Source organism: Schistocerca piceifrons, chromosome 6 (genome assembly GCF_021461385.2).
Source record: "Schistocerca piceifrons isolate TAMUIC-IGC-003096 chromosome 6, iqSchPice1.1, whole genome shotgun sequence".
Lineage (NCBI taxonomy): Eukaryota > Metazoa > Arthropoda > Insecta > Orthoptera > Acrididae > Schistocerca > Schistocerca piceifrons.
Window position 1 is genome coordinate 50,877,028 of NC_060143.1, and position 15,323 is coordinate 50,892,350.

Below are 15,323 nucleotides of genomic sequence, written 5' to 3' on the forward strand. Positions count from 1 at the left end.
CAACGCATTCACGTCTGCATGCTTTCAGTCAATATTCTCGCGGTTACGCCTATTATTAATGAACTAGCATTTCACATTTGCAACGGCTTATCTCGTGCTTCCATTAACCTGAGATCTTTCAATGTTAATCACTTACCTACATTATCTAGGCAAGTGTATTCCCGAAATTTCATTGCTCTACATTAATTATTTTTTGCTGTATCGATTATTTTCCGTCAGTGTATACAGTCAAAAATTTTCCGTTCGAAGGCCGTAGAGTGCTGAATCGTTATGCCAGTCAAGTAGGCTCGCTCTGTGCGTTTGGCCGATCACCCCACAGACGCAGCAAGTTGAATATACCCGTTTGGTAAAACACTCTTTGCTGCTTCGTGAGGAAGTCAGTAACTGCCTGCTGCACATCGTCGTCGACTCTGGAAGGCTTTTTCTTAAGAGATCCAAGGCGTGATAGTCTCTTGTGGAGAGGTCAGGACTAAAGGACGGCTGCACGAGTGTCTCCCAACTTGAGTTGATGTAACTTCTGCATTACGACACTTGCGATATCGGGACGTGCGTTACTATGAAGCGTCAGCACCCCTGGTTCACAACGGTTGTTTCCAACAGATATTCTGCCCCATACAGATTCTTCATTTTCCGATGGGTGTCTGCCGGTGTTTGTCCTTCGGCAGTCAATAAATGAATAACAGCATATTAGTCCCGCTTGCACGCATTTGATAATAATGTCGTCATAGTTCACGTTTCCATATTTACCGCACACACGTTGGAAAAACGCCAATGCCACACTGATTCCTGGCCTATGCTTCCCAGTGCTTATGTACCCTCATCGGAGTCGTGCTGCGTAGCATATACGGTACAGCATCGCCCTGAAACGGAAAATTTTCGATCGCCCCTTATAGACAGAAAGCCGTCCGTGTTTTCCAACTGATGCTATATTTGTTTTTATCTAATATGTTATGTATCTGCAGTGATTCTTCGTTATTTAATATATCTATTTACGAGTACATCGTTGAGGTTTTTATACATTCATTTTATGTCTTTTTAATTTATCCATGTGTTCGTCTGTTTGTATGAGGTGCATATAGTACTGGACTCTTCGGATTAATAGGTCCCATTTAAACATTTCATTTCACGTAACCTATAGTATAGCACAATGCACATGGTGTTACTCACATCAAACAGAGCTGCCTGAGAGATCATTGGAGCTGTAGAAGGTGAGAATAAAGTGAGGTGTCGATGAGGGGCTGATGTGCGATTGGGTGCTGGGGCACAGTGCGTATGAAATTTTTGTATCTTATTACTATTCGTTTTCTATTCTTTTATGTCATTTTTAGTTTTATGTTAAACTGTGAATTCATTTGAATATTGTTCTCCTGTAATTTCTCTTTGGGTCGTAGATCATATTTTCATGTTTGTTTATGGTATTCTGCATGAAATATTCCTCTCGTAGTGTACGCATTTGCTTTCTTTTGTTGTTACGTCATAAGATTGTCATGTCTGTTCTTATCTCTGTGTGGTGAAGATTTTATTTTATTTGATGTTCTGCATTTGTGGAATGGATTTATTCACTTTTCATATAATGTTCTTTGTACCTGATATTTAAATATCTTGTACGCATCTCATTGTAGAATTGCAGTTTTTACATGTTAACTCATACATTCCTGAACCAGTGTATTGGTCATTTTGTCATATTTTAATTTGTTTCGTGTTTGCTATTTTTCTTGAGGGATATGCTAATTTGATGATTTTTGCTTTTTGGGAGGTATCTGGGCAAACGGATTCTTGTCCTATCTATATGTCTATATGATAAAGCAATGTTGATATAACCACTGAGGAAAAATGGCTGCAAATATTAATAGCTTCTAGACAGTTTACTGAATTGTGATCGCAGTTAAAGCCAAGAGTCGGAACCCGGAAATCAAGTATGTGCAAAAGCTCCGTGGAGCGTCCCAGTGTTAGGGTGCACATGAGCTATTGTGATAGTAGGGCAGACAGTGGATGCCTCGGTACGGCGAGGCGGCGGAGATGGAGAAGTGCGAGTGCGCCTGAATACATTACCCGGAATTACTTCCCTTTGTGCCGGGGCTGGGGCCTGCGATCTACTTGCTAGGCATAGTGCCCGAATCCGCACGCGCGAGGACTGCCAGCCCTCACGGCCAGAACTGCCGGATATTGCGGGAGCGACGCGGTAGCCAACACTTTTCTCTCAGAATGGTCTTCGCGGAAACTACCGCTACCGACAACCCAGATCACACTCCGATAGCTCTTCTCCGTATCAGGACAGTGAAGATGGCCTGGCGAGATAAACATTCCCGCGCTTCCTCCTAAAATTACGATTCTAACGTGTTACTCACAAGGGAACCTCCCCATCGCACCCCCCTCAGATTTAGTTATAAGTTGGCACAGTGGATAGGCCTTGAAAAACTGAACACAGATCAGTCGAGAAAACAGGAAGAAGTTGTGTGGAACTATGAAAAAATAAGCAAAATATGCAAACTGAGTAGTTCATGTTCAAGATAGGCAACATCAAATTTATTGTGAACTCAGGAGCGCCGTGGTCTCGTGGTTAGCGTGAGCAGCTGCGAGACTAGAGATCCTCGGTTGAAGTCTTCCTTCGAGTGTAAAGTTTAATTTTTTATTTTCAGACAATTAGCAAAGTTCAGGCGCTCACACATAATCAACTTAGCTCTCCAAAATTCCAGGACATGTTCAGATTTTCTTGGACATATGCAGGATTTGACGGTCTACACACGGAAAAATTTGAAAACGTTAAAACCATATGTTTTGACAGAGCACAGGGAAAACTGTGAGAGTGTGAAACTGTTGCATTCATTTGTTGCAGTTTATGTGACAAACTCTTATCTTTTCATCACTTTTTTGGGAGTGATTATCACATCCACAAGAAAACCTAAATCGGGCAACGTAGAAGAATCTTTTTACCCGTTCGCCATGTGCACAGGTTAGGTGGGTCGACAACATATTCCTGTCATGTGACGCACATGCCGTCACCAGTGTCGTATAACATATATCAGACGTGTTTTCCTGTGGAGGAATCAGTTGACCTATGACCTTGCGATCAAATGTTTTCGATTCCCATTGGGGAGGCACGTCCTTTCGTCTACTAATCGCACCGTTTTGCGGTGCAGTCGCAAAACACAGACACTAAACTTATTACAGTGAACAGAGACGTCAATGAACGAACGGACAGATCATAACTTTGCGAAAATAAGACAATAAACTTTACATTCTAGGGAAGACTTGAACCGAGGACCTTTCGTTCGTTAGCTGCTCATGCTAACCACGAGACCACGGTGCTCCTGAGTTCACACTATCCTTGACGTTGCCTATCTTGCGAATGGACTACTCAGTTTGTATATTTTGCTTATTATTCTCATAGTTCCACACAACTTCTTCCTGTTTTCTCGATTGATCTGTGTTCAGTTTTTCATGGCCTATCCACTGTGCCAACTTGTAACTAAATCTGACGGGGTGTGATGGGGAGGATCCCTTGTCAGGATGTCGACTTTCAATCTAGGAGTGGGAGAAACGTACTTAAAAGGGCATTAGGGGTCACTGTCAATCGCCATCATTCTCACATGGTACAATTGTGCTGGTATGTCAGTACCGTTCCGTTCTAATGCCATCGAAGTACTAGTGTCGCATTTCCGAACACTCGCACTCATCTGACTGGTTCGTTGTCTTTCCATTGACGCCGTTACACGCTGATTGTGTTTGTTACATTTGTTACTTATCGTTCAAAATGTTTAAGACGATCTCTGAGCCCACGTACTATGAAGTGGATTTTGTAATACCGTATTTGGATACAATGAATCTTAAGCCACCTGAAATGCATTGTCAACTCATAGAGGTTTATGGTGAAAATATAGTGACTGATGAAATGGTGAGAAAGTGGGTGAGACAGTTCAATGAGGGACGAACCAATGTTGATGATGAAGTACTAATGGAACGGGTTTCTTGTGTCAGTGATGGTTTGGTTGAGAAAGCTACTGAGAAAACTCGTGAAAACACATGGTGTGCAATAAGAATGCTTTGTAATATTTTTCACATGTTTCAAAAATAATTTTGCATGAGTTTCTCACAATCGCTTAAAATTTCCCAAGTTACGTTCCCGCTTGGTTCTGAAAATTCTTACGGATATGCACAAAACGAAGCCACTTAGCAGTTCTTTGACATTTCTTAACCGATACAGTGATGATGGAGATGAATTCTTGAACATAACTGTGACCGGTCATGGAAACAACAGTCAATGGTGTGAAGCCTCTCACGATCCTCCATAAAACTAAAATTCAAAACAAAGTTGTCTGGCACAGGCAGGCCATTCTGTGAGTTGAGTTCCTTCCCAGAGGCGAAACCGTCAATGCGGTACGGTTCTGTTTCACACTGAGAAAATTTCGGCGTACAGTTCGAAATGAAAACGTGGAATGCTTAGTCACTGTGTTGCTTCGTCACAACTCACGTCCCCATTCTACGGGAGTCACTCAATGAATTATGTATCAACTCGCTTGGGAGCAGTTTGATCGTCTGCCATACAGCTCCAATTTCGAACTTTGTGACTACCTCGACTTCTTTAACGCAAACCATGATTTTGGAGGAAGGCGTTTCGATAGCGATGGCTGAGCAAAACGCGGTGTTCAGCAGTGGCAGTCTTCACTGCCCACCTCTTTATGTGAGGACGCTGTAGAAAAGTTGGTTCCCCCGCTGTGAAAAGTGTGTGAATTATGGTGGCGGCTATGTAGAATAACAGCTTAGTAAATGCTAGTTCTTGTAAAGATAGATTTTGATAAAAAAACGGATTTTATGACTTTCTTCTAACACAGTAATTCCTTTCGGGAAATACCTCGTAACACATACTTAGAGTCAAGAAATGCTGTTATAGTATGATGAGCTTATCGAGCGTTTTCGAGAAATCAAGGTTCAAAGCTATGCGTGTGTGTTGATTACCATACAAGGGCACAAGGAATCGAGCAGCATTGTTAACACAACAGGCTAAGGCGCAAGACTAGAAGACTGCTTGATCTGCGTTCGAGTAACTTCACTTCTTTTTTCTAAAGTTCCGCCTGCTATTTGATGCTTTTATCGACACCAGGAACCATGTATCATCACAAAGGAACAATAATAGTTAAGGTAATGAAACCGACAGAGAAAGTTATTGAGGTTACTGAATTCAGTATATAAAAGGAGATGACACTGTAATAATCATGAAGGAATGCAACGCGGCAGTAGAGGTGGAAATAGAAGACAGAGCTATGGAACGATATGGATTAGGTTGTAGGATTGAGAGTGGAGAAAACTGTCCAATAATTTTCGGCTTGTAACATCGGTTACACTGTTCAAAAATAACAAAGGAAGCAGATGTGCTTTAAAAATGCCTAGAGATTCTGGAAGATCTCAGGTGGATTACATTATAATCAAACACGGCTTTCGAGATCGGGTGCTAGACTGTGCCCAGGAGCGGATATAGATGCCAAACCAAATGTAGTAATAAGAAGTAAACCACTCTTCTTAAAAGGATCGAACTCCCATGTATAAAACAATTAGAAATGTCTAATTACAAATTAATTAATGTTTTACATATTCTCCGTTAACAACGTAAGCGAGGTAAGGTTTGAAATTATGTTTCAAGTTTTCTGGAAGTCGCTAAGTGCATTCAGTATCAAGCACGGTACAGTCTGAGTAATTCTCACGCCGTTTTAAGAACAAGTTTGTTTTCGACGCAGTTCAAAGTTTATGACGTAATACTTCCTGAACTGTGTATCATATAGTAATATAATTATGCAGGTACATTCAAAAGTATACGCGGATACTGTCTGCAAATAGAGTTAGTAGTAAAGGAGTAATAAATTAAAATGCCATGCCCGGTGAGACTCGTTTAACACGAGCAATCACGGAAGTATGACGAACAAACGTAGGTACAGACAAGGTAACCGCGAAGAAACTTTGAATTATTGGAAACATACTTCAGACTTTCAGTGAAAGAAAGAAGCACAAAAATGTTCACGGAAATACAAAAATGTAAGTCACTTAGTACCGAAATTTAATAGAAAGTGTAGGAAAGCCAAGACGAAGTGGCAAAAGCCGAAGATAACAGAAAGCAAATAGTTGTCAGATAACTGATCAGCGTATAGAAAAGACAAATCAACCTTCAGTGAAATAAAAAACATGGGCGTCAACATTTAAGAGAGCAGTGCGAAATCCGGTTTGGAGTGCAGAGGAAAGAGCAATTATATGGAATGAGTACAGTTAAGGTTCTCACAAGAGGAAGGACTTATCTGATAACTTCATTGAAGAACAAATGGCAGTCGATATGGAAGACACAGAGGATCCGGTGTTGTGAAGACATGCGATCGAATAAGGTAAAAGAGATGGATAATATTCCTTCGGAATCATTGGGGGGGAGGGGGGGGGGTCCGGGGAATGGCAATCAAACGACTATTGTAGTTGATCTGTAGAAACTGTGGGTATGGAGATATACCCCTATGGTTTCGGAACAATGTCAGAAACATAATTCCGAAGGTGGCAAGATCAGATAGGTGTGGAAGTTATTGCACCATCAGCATAACGGCTCATGCATCTAGGATGCTGACAAGATTAATAGATGTAGAATAATGGAAAAGAAAATTGAGGAACTGTCGGATGATGAACGATTCTGCTTTCGGAAAGGTACGGACACCAGAGAGGCGGTTTTGACGTTTCTGTTGTTAATGGAAGCTAGTTTACAAGATCTTTCGATTTGGAAAAAGCTATCAGCAGTGCACAATGGTCCCAGATGGTCGAAATTCTGCGAAAAATAGTAGTAATCTGCAGGAAAAGATGAAGAATTTACAAGTAAGGTACAAGAACCAAGAAGGTAGAGTAAAAATGGAAGACCAAGAACTAAGTTCTCAGATTAAAAGAGGTTGAAGGCAGGTATTTAGTCTTACACCCCTACTGTCGAATTTACGACCAGTGATGGAATAAAAAGAAAATTTGAAGACAGGAATTGAATTCAGAGTGAATGTATATCAGTGTAAGATTCGCTGATGGCATGATATGCTTAGTGAAACTGAAGAAAAATTACAGGACAGTGTAACGAGTACAGAGTAGTGATTGGGAGTAAATGGAAGAAACACACAAATAATACCGTTAAGCATGAATGAAATTGCCGATAAACTTAACATCAAGGACCACGAAGTAGACGAAGTTTAAAAATTATTCTGCCATGTTATCAAACGTTACGGACGACCCATGGAGGACAGAGAAGCATGGGCAAACACTGTACTCGTGTTCTTGGCCCAGAGAAGTCTGCTAGTATCGAACTTCGCTCTCATTCTGCCTGAGAGTGTACGTTTGGAGCATAGCAGAGCATGGTAGTGAATTATGACCTGTCGGTACACTGAAAGAGAAAAGACTTGAAAAGTTTAAGATGTGGTACCTTTTAAGGTTGTTTGAAATTAAATGGACTGATAAGAAAGCAATGAGGAGGTTCTCCAAAGAATCTGTGAAGGGACAGGATGACAGAATATGGAGTGAGACATCAAGAAATAACTTCCATGGTACTATATCTACTTATGTAGGATAAGAAACTGTAAGGGAAGAGAGGGGAACACATCCAACAAATAACTGTGAATGTAGGGTGCCAGTGCTACTCGGAGATGAAGAGGTTGCAACCTTTAATTTTTATCAATTGCAACAAAAACTGTAAGAAAATAACAAAGATAATGTAAATCATAACACTGGGAGGGGTTTTGGTCAAAATAACAATTGATTTATTCATTCTTAACATCACACGGCAAAGAGTGGCTAAAGAAATGCAACACAAACAATTTTATCTGACAAACGCTTTCAATAACATTTGGTCTATGCTTAAAAAAGTGATCAGCTGGAGATCAACACACCACACTTACCAGAACTAATCGTTTCATCTGACTTCATAAATGTGAATCTGTGGTATGGTCCAAGAAATACGCATGGCTAAGCATCTATACTCTACTATTCAATAATGAAATATATGGTGCTGAGAAGCATATATTGAAGCCCTACGCCATAGAAGCAAATACTTTAACCTTCTGCAGGTCAAGACGGCACAGCAAGACGCGCTCGCCTACTGCAGTCGCGGACAGCGACAATCTGTTAGTAGCGGCGCGCGTCCGGAAACATGCAAGTACGCTGTCTCGCGTTCGGCTGATTCGAAACGCAGATACTTCCCTATCCATCTCTGTCGGATTCTAGTGTGCATGTGGAGTCATTTGCTAATCTGCCGAACCAATTTGACTCTGTGACACCACTATGCATGACGGAATATGTCAAACTTTTAGACGGCCGACTCAAAACAAATAATTACACCCACGCATAACTCATTGTGTGCGTGATGCAAGGAGCAGTACCTCTGATGCTTCAGATGGTGACTGGCACAGGCTCTAAGTGGCACACTAGCAAACGACAAAAGTATCTCTGTCTAGGTAAAGTCCTGCCATTCTTTACTAGTGAAGCTTTCTCCACAGCTTTCCACTGCAGCTCAGTAGCATGTCACATTTGCATGCTTAGAATACACCCACTTTAGCACAAGCCATTTGCAAGCTGAAGATCGGCATTCGAAGCTGGGAGACCGCCATCCTGCTCTGCATACACAGATTTAACCTACCAGCGACTTTAAAAATCAATTTTGAAAAAAGGAAAAAAGATTCAGCTTCATGCCATCTTTCCTATGCCTTTATGCCGTATCTTTGTTAAAAGCATGACTTGGATGGAACCACAGAACTCCATAAAAAGATCACTATCTCCCTTGTTCGAACTTTTCAAGGAACGGCCGTTAACTTGCGGATATCCTGGTGCCTTCACAAATAAGTTTCGTAGCAGAGACTGGATGCCTGGGTGCCACTGCTCTGTCCCACAGAATTCGGAGAAACTGTCAGCCGTCTCATCCACTTTCTACCAAACAAGGACCCATGCTCTGCTTCCTTGCCAGCCATCAGATCTTACAATGTGCCGCTCATAGCTGTAGGGACTCCTTAGCATTGGTAGGCCTACCTGGAGCCGGCCGGAGTGGCCGAGCGGTTAAAGGCGCTACAGTCTGGAACCGCACGACCGCTACGGTCGCAGGTTCGAATCCTGCCTCGGGCATGGATGTGTGTGATGTCCTTAGGTTAGTTAGGTTTAAGTAGTTCTAAGTTCTAGGGGACTTATGACCACAGCAGTTGAGTCCCATAGTGCTCAGAGCCATTTGAGCCTACCTGGACACGACCACCAACCGACTGGTGCCACCCAATGTGTCTGCACAATGAGACTAGGGGACTTGGTTATTGGCAAACGTTTTCACCAGGTTCTGCAGAAAAAATCTCCCCTCAGCTCTCAGCTGCTATACCCTTTTACTGCTGTCAATTAACTCAGCACCCTCTTTCTTTTAACACAGGTAAAGCCCACGGCACACAAGCAAGAGTGAAGAATGTTTAGTACTGCCAACCATTTCATCATAAGAATGAAGTCAGATCGTATCAGATATAGCAACCAAGCAATAAAGATTACCTTCCCTATGAACATTAAGCATCATGACACTGTATCAAAAGTGAGAGTGCCCTGCAATCTCTCAAGATTTTTCGGTGTCATTACCCGGTACTACTTGTCTGGAATTTCATTGACTACATTCTAGCTATCTTCTGTTATTAGTCCTGCTTTGAACTGACGCCCGAGGATCAGCACAGACGTTTCTCGAGACGCTGTGGACTGCATTGGGTACCAAACTGACTGACGCACGCTATACGGCTCAACAATCTGGAGTGATCCAGAACGAGATTTTCACTCTGCAGCGGAGTGTGCGCTGATATGAAACTTCCTGGCAGATTAAAACTCTGTGCCGGACCGAGACTCGAACTCAGGACCTATGCCTATTGCGGGCAAGTGCGGCGGAAGTAGAGCTGTGAGAACGGGGCGTGTGTGTCATGCATGGTAGCATTGGTAAATCTTTTCTTCATGCTTACCGATCTCTCCCCGATTAGGAGGATTTAGGGCAAAACCCCCCAATCAGCTCAGGATATTCATGATCTAACCTATCAGCTGGACAGAATTTGGCATAATGTCCCTCAGGGGGACATATCTAACAATCAGTGCCAAACCGAATAACTGCTTGCATAAGGATCAGAGGTGGGACAATTCATTATTGACTTGCTCAATAGCTGAAGACCTTTCTCTTGAACAAATTATCAAATTTATCGGACATGGTAATCTCTGTGCATGTATGGAACACCTACGGATTTCATAAAACTTCTTCATGGTGCTTCTTTTTTGCCTTAGAGAGCCGGCCGCGGTGGTCTAGCGGTTCTAGGCTCTCAGTCAGGAACCGCGCGACTGCTACGGTCGCAGGTTCGAATCCTGCCTCGGGTATGGATGTGTGTGATGTCCTCAGGTTAGTTAGGTTTAAGTAGTTCTAAGTTCTAGGGGACTTATGACCACAGATGTTGAGTCCCATAGTGCTCAGAGCCATTTGAACCATTTTTGCCTTAGAGAGTACTTTTAATTCAATGTAACACACAAGGTACAAACAATAACTTTTAAAAATATTAAAATAAATTTATATAAAAATAACTCAGACAATAATGAGTTAAAAATCGAAAACATGCCTGATGAACTAAGGTACCATGCTTGTATGACAGACATCACTACAATTGCTGTCAGCCTACCAATGAGGACAAAGACCTATATGCTTCACAGGTGTTTCGTTTTTTAATACTCTGTTACAGCTGCCTGACTCCTGTGTTGCATCTGGCCACTTCTAACGCCAGAGCGATATTTGGAGAAAGCCGTGGGATGCGTTTATCAGTACATGCCGAGATTGTAGCGAAAAATATTGCCTGAAGAGGAACATTCTTTATTAGTTGCTTTTCTTACAGATATTCGATGATATTAACCTGAGTGATGATTGTTGTGACAGGTAAATGACGCATGCCAAGGCAGCGGAATCCTGTGGCAGCACAGCAGTGGTTGGCAATGCTTGCGCCCTTGCTGACGCACACCAGCTGTCAGCTCCACGGCGCAATGGTGTTAGGCCGCTGGGTTGGCGAGCATCGCCGGCGGTGTGTGAGATACATGCTGGCGTCCCAGTCTGACACTGGGAGACTGGCTTCAAAGTCAGGTGATGGCATGCACGGGGTGACCTCCCATCAACAGATCGCGCTCGAAGACCAAAACCAGCAAGGCTTGCCAATGGCTTCCCGAAACTGGTGCCGCTGCTTAATTATGTTGCAGCAGCTTAACTGCACCCTCAGTCTCTAGCTGACACAGAGACTGCACCAGTCGAATGAACGTCGCCAAAGGTATACAGCTACCTGCAGAGATGGAAGCATTTACAATAGATCCAGCCCGTTATGTTCGTAGCTGGCCTCTCATCCTGTAGCTACTGTAGAAAGGCCACATTGTGCTACAGCGTGTAACAATGCAGTCCATTAGTAGGTAGAGGTACAAGGAGGTGGACCGCTGCACTGCAGAACACCGAGCCTGATTTCTCGGATCTCATAGCTGCACATTTGGTGGTTGGCCACCATACAACTCAGCTTGTCGGGAAGACCTGCCTAAAGTTGGTGCAACATTCCCCTCCTCCCCCCTCCCAGCATGGGAGGATTTGTACCTTAAAATTGCATACTGCTACTGAACCTACGTACTGTATGGTACTGCTGAGGCTATATTTTTCCTCTTGTCCTTGCAGAGCAATCTCTCTGACACCACTATCATTTACACGTTGTCTGTTCTTCTTCCAAAGTCACTCCACCACATGGTGTGTGGCGAACAGTACACCCAGAATGTCCCAACACTTTGGTGAAGCACTGTGGTCTATCCGCTTTGTGGATGTAATACACTGAGAGTTTAGTTAGGCAGATGCCTCTCCACAATACCGACAACCAAGGCTAACAAAGATCCAGAGAACGAAATTCCCTCTTCCATGATTTGTTGACCTGCTGCTATCTTGCCGAATAGTCATCGTGGAGTGCAATTTGTTTGTTGTGGAGACTAAGTAAGATGGAACCAAAGATAACGTTCAGGTTTATTGTGTTCTTCATTGACAAGATTTCGAAAGGATCGTCGGTTAGATACAGAAATGGATACGTTAGGTTCTTCACCGTAGATGATGTTGTTCTAGCTTGAAGCCAAATCGCTGGCCGTGAGATGTCACATTTAGTCCCACTTAGCAGTATCCGCTGTTCTCTAATTCCGTGTGTTTCGTTCCTCTTTATGCCTGCTCGTGGCAGTTGGTGATTGTACACTGATTGAAGATATAGTCAGCTATCACTTTCGAGAAATATTGGTTAGCTGTAATGATGTCCCCATGGTATCCTCTCATGTCCATGTCCCTTAGAAATAGTTCCAGTTTGTATGTCCCCCGCAACAGTTAGGACCACTATGTAGGGGAATACTGTAATCAGCTCATTCTGGCATCGATGCAGTTCTGCTATTGTCATCAATTTTCTAGGCTTCCTATCTAGCGTAACTAATAGAATACCTATTCTGAGGTTTACTAGTATCTGTAAAGTCTCCCATTTCACAGAGTGACGGTTTACTGCATATCATTCGTACCTTATTTTAGTGACTGCTACTTCTATATCGCCTTCTCTTCTTTACATTGGTCTATCTCTTGATCTAAGAGCGTATGTGAGGTATGCACAGACTCGTTGGGAGCCGCTTGCTCGTTGGGTCCGGCCTCTTTTCCTTTCTCCTTTCTTGGGACCGACACTGGAAATGGTGGTAAAGCCCGCCCGGTTGGCCGTGCGGTCTAGGGGACGGCTTTCCGGGTGGGAAGGAGCGCCGGTACCCGGCACGAATCCGCCTGACGGATTTCTGTCGTGTCTGGTGAACCGTCCAGTCTGTGGATGGTTTTTCGGCGGTTTTCCATCTGCCTCAGCGAATGCGGGCTGGTTCCCCTTATTCCGCCTCAGTTACACTATGTCGGCGATTGCTGCGCAAACAAGTTCTCCACGTACGCGTACACCACCATTACTCTACCATTCAAACATAGGGATTACACTCGTCTGGTGTGAGACGTTCCCTGGGGGATTCACCGGGGGCCGAATCGCACAATAACCCTAGGTTTGGTGTGGGGCGGCGGAGGGGTGAAGTGGACTGCGGTAGTCGTAGTGGGATTGTGGACCACTGCAGCTGCGGCGGGGATGGAGCCTCTCCGTCGTTTCTGGGTCTCCGGTTAACATTACAATACAATGCGGGTAAAGGCTCTGGCGCACCCTGCAATGGTGGAATACATTCCACGTGGGTCACTCGGGGGCGACAACTTTACACATTAGAGCGTGGTCAACTCAGCCACATGGCATAGTCCTTGAGAACGAACATACCATTTTAGTTTTCCCTTTTGGGGTATAAGGGTTCGTCAGCGTCACCAATTGCCCTACGCGATATACAGGCAATTTGACATTCCGTTGTCCATCGGATCTTGTCATTCTAGTGCCTCTGTATTCGCTTTTTGCACTTGGACCGCAAGGTATTCAATATTTTTGACGAAATTCTGCACTGATACATTCCTTCCCCACACTAAGGGTTTCACTCTCACAAATCCTGAGTTATTCCACCCATATACTCCCTCACAAGATGACGGTACTATACTCTCGCGAACGTTTGAATAGTGCTCGTCCACCTGTAATGTAATATCACATCATAGTTATTATGATGACTGTTGACATAGTAACACAATGTCCTCCCCATCATTCTGTGAATCCGGTCCCTTCTGCTATTTGCTTGCGGGTATTGTCAGTTTGCAAATTCGTAACAAACGACAACATGAAGTTAATACCCAGGTCAGTAATTAACGTCTCTAGAGTATTGAAGTTAAATAACCTATTTTTAACCATAGCAAGCCCTCTGGTTTGTCGAATTGGAGTGACTGCCATTTATGATAGCACTAATACACTTTACAAAAATATTAGATTGTGCGCATTTATTTACATTGGAGCTTCAGAGCGACTGCAAGGAAGTAACTCACGAATAAGCAAGTGTAAGCCTGAAACAAAATGAAGAACAGATACTCTTGCATTGAGTTAGTTCTTAATTCCAGTACGTGAGAGCCTTATGTTATCCATGTAGAACTGTTTCACGGAAATTCGCAATTGTTGGTAATAAAACATAGAGTAATGAGTTACAAGTGTGTGCCACTATTTTAATTAGAGATTCATGGCATACTTCTAGAGTACTCATGTGTATTTTTCATTGTTACCGAAGTCGTTTTATTATGCTTTCGACACGTCAGTTTTTATTCAAGATGTGACACTGAAAATTCCATTATAAATAATATCAAAATCATTTACAATATCTCCCATTAGGCTGCTTACTTCAGAGTATCCCAAAATACATTGTAACACGGACTGTCTTCCAAAACAGAGGCTGTGCCAAAAATTACATAAACACCGTAAAGAAACGCAGCGCTAATTTAATCAGTAAATAATTATTCGAAGTTCTACATCTATATCTACATCTACATCCACATCCATACTACGCAAGCCACCTAACGGTGTGTGGCGGAGGGTACTTTGAGTACATCTATCGGTTCTTCCTTCTATTCCAGTCTCGTATTATTCGTGGAAAGACACATTGTCGGTATGCCTCTGTGTGGGCTCTAATCTCTCTGAATTTAGCCTCATGGTCTCTTCGCGAGATATACGTAGGAGGGTGCAACATACTGCTTGACTCCTCGGTGAAGGTATGTTCTCGAAACCTCAAGAAGAGCCCGTACTGAGCTACTGAGCGTCTCTCCTGCAAAGTTTTCCACTGGAGTTTATCTATCACCTCCGTAACGCTTTCACGATTACTAAATGATCCTGTAACGAAGCGCGCTGCTCTCCGTTACATCTTCTCTATCTCTTCTATCAACCCTATCTGGTACGGATCCCACACTGATGAGCAATATTCAAGCACTGGGCGAACAAGTGTACTGTAACCTATTTCCTTTGTTTTCGGATTGCATTTCCTTATGATTCTTCCAATGAATCTCAGTCTGGCATCTGTTTTACCGACGATCAACTTTATATGATCATCCCATTTTAAATCACTCCTAATGCCTACTCCCAGATATTTTATGGAATAAACTGCTTCCAGTTGCTGACCAGCTATATTGTAGCTAAATGATAAAGGTTATTTCTTTCTATGTATTCGCAGCACATTACACTTGTCTACAATGAGATTCAATTGTCATTCCCTGCACCACGCGTCAATTCGTTGCAGGTCCTCCTGCATTTCAGTACAATTTTCCATTGTTACAACCTCTCGATATACCACAGCATCATCCGCAAAAATCCTCAGTGAACTTCCGATGTTATCCACAAGGTCATTTATGTATATTG